The sequence below is a fragment of the Schistocerca serialis genome, unplaced genomic scaffold, assembly GCF_023864345.2.
Source record: "Schistocerca serialis cubense isolate TAMUIC-IGC-003099 unplaced genomic scaffold, iqSchSeri2.2 HiC_scaffold_1111, whole genome shotgun sequence".
NCBI lineage: Eukaryota > Metazoa > Arthropoda > Insecta > Orthoptera > Acrididae > Schistocerca > Schistocerca serialis.
In genome coordinates this window covers 10001-12500 of record NW_026047306.1, presented here as the reverse complement: position 1 = coordinate 12500, position 2500 = coordinate 10001, and the positions used below count along the sequence as shown (strand labels likewise).

The following is a 2500-nucleotide window of genomic DNA, read 5'->3' as shown; positions in this document are numbered from 1 at the left end:
TGTCCCTTAACCTAACCTATATTGTCCCTTAACCTAACCTATATTGTCCCTTAACCTAACCTATATTGTCCCTTAACCTAACCCATATTGTCCCTTAACCTAACCCATATTGTCCCTTAACCTAACCCATATTGTCCCTTAACCTAACCCATATTGTCCCTTAACCTAACCTATATTGTCCCTTAACCTAACCCATATTGTCCCTTAACCTAACCCATATTGTACCGTAACCTAACCTATATTGTACCTTAACCTAACCTATATTGTACCTTAACCCAACACACGTTGGGCCTTAACCTGCTCTGTAATTGTCATACGACGCGTTAAATTAGTGTAGTGTTGCCTAACTGCAACCCCCGCAATATAGTTTGCTACTCGCACTGCCCGGTCCCCAGAGTATCGCTTCATGTTAAACACCTTGCAGCTATACACTGTAATGCGGATGGCAGCAGGACGTACATGCTCAATGCCCTTCGCAGTTGTTCATTGGCATTCGCATGGCGAAGCACAGCCTACGTTGTGGTACGGCTTGTGTCAACTGTCCGCTGATGTTGTACGTCCAAATCACACACTGTACTGCACATTGGTCCTCATGTACTGAATGATACATCGTGGTACATGTGTGACCGTACCACGACTGCGCCAACAACGGCGAACCATACGGTCCAAATATTGTGCACTCAGCTACGTGTCGTCTCCCTATAAGAGCTGGATTGAAGTATGGTATGCCGTGGATGGCGATCAGCATGAGCCGTCTGTTGATGTAGTGGCGCGTGTTGTCAGACGTAGTCGTCTCTTCTCACACACCGTGATAGCATGGTGCACTGCGTTCCACATCTGCGACATGCGACAGAGGCCGGTTGACAGTCGTTCGCGCAATGGACATCGCATACGTACGGGGGCCACCTTCCACGTGTTCGCGAAGCGTGCACATGTTGTTGCGTGTATGTGGGCAGACATAGTGTGTCGTGACACCTGACACAGGCATGCAACAATCGTTGAATTTGCAAATGGCGATGGACGTCTACGTTTGCTGGTGACGTTACGCAAATGAAGAACTGGTAAACCGTTGTGGTGCGGTTGTTCTCGCTAGAGGTGAATCAGTGATGGCGACGATCGGTTGAGCTACCAACCGGTTGTTTCAGCGATACCCACCATGCCCACGAACGTGAATGGCATGTGGGTGTGAAGCGATACGCGGCGGTGGCTGGGTGGGACCGTCCCCGGCCGGTGAGGGGGGGCCTCCCGGCGTGCTGGCCGCGCGGTGCGTGGGCGCACGCGCTACAGCCGGCTGGTGGGGGCGGCCAGTGGCAGGCGCGCCGGCCGACGGAGGCGGCAGGCGGCGCAGCTGCGCGCCGGCGCACCCTGCACGCGGCGCCGTGCGGCCAAAGTAGGTCCTCGCGGGCCCGGTGCGAAGCGCGGTGGACATCTGCAGTGTGCTGGTCCGATTGAGGACTGTGTGCGCTGAGGATGCGCCGCCGCCCGGCGCTCGGCGCCGCGACGCCGTCTGCTGCTCGGTCGCCTCTGCGGTTCTCGCAGGTGGATTGTATCGCAGCTGTGCGGACGTGTTGGCGCGTGCGCTGTGCTGGGAGAGTTCGCTTCGGCACCCAAGTGGGGCTTTTGTCCTTCTGTGGCGCTGGCGTTGGAGCTGCCGGCCACCGTAGGTGGCGCGTGTTGTCTCCCGCCGGCAATGCCACGACAGCACGCTCCCGGGCCTCTGTCGGCAGCGGCAAGCTCAGTTGGGAGCACGGGTGGTCGCACCTAAAGCGTCTACTCGCCAAACTCCGGGCGATTGCGCCTCTCTCGAACCCGACCAAGTACTTAGGACGGCGCTGCGCGCCGCCGGGACCTGAGAGGGTTTCGAGGTGTATTGTGCAGGGGAGCTCAGCCTCCTCCTGTTTGCAGAATAATTGAGCGGACGCTTGCGTGTTCGCGCGGGCCCCCGGGACACACTCCCGGGCGGCCGGCTGCTCAGCTCTAGTTGACGCAGCTCCCTGGTTGATCCTGCCAGTAGTCATATGCTTGTCTCAAAGATTAAGCCATGCATGTCTCAGTACAAGCCGCATTAAGGTGAAACCGCGAATGGCTCATTAAATCAGTTATGGTTCCTTAGATCGTACCCACGTTACTTGGATAACTGTGGTAATTCTAGAGCTAATACATGCAAACAGAGTCCCGACCAGAGATGGAAGGGACGCTTTTATTAGATCAAAACCAATCGGTCGGCTCGTCCGGTCCGTTTGCCTTGGTGACTCTGAATAACTTTGGGCTGATCGCACGGTCCTCGTACCGGCGACGCATCTTTCAAATGTCTGCCTTATCAACTGTCGATGGTAGGTTCTGCGCCTACCATGGTTGTAACGGGTAACGGGGAATCAGGGTTCGATTCCGGAGAGGGAGCCTGAGAAACGGCTACCACATCCAAGGAAGGCAGCAGGCGCGCAAATTACCCACTCCCGGCACGGGGAGGTAGTGACGAAAAATAACGATACGGGACTCA

General features: G+C 56.0%; 1 non-coding gene across 1 annotated transcript in view; it reads left to right on the top strand.

The window, feature by feature from the left end:
• The first annotated feature begins 1991 nt into the window (after positions 1-1991).
• The window catches only part of LOC126431798 (small subunit ribosomal RNA), a 1910-nt gene continuing 1401 nt past the window's right edge, over positions 1992-2500 (top strand). The window contains exon 1 of the ribosomal RNA XR_007577758.1: positions 1992-2500. This exon is cut by the window's right edge and continues 1401 nt beyond it. This is a non-coding gene — a ribosomal RNA (small subunit ribosomal RNA).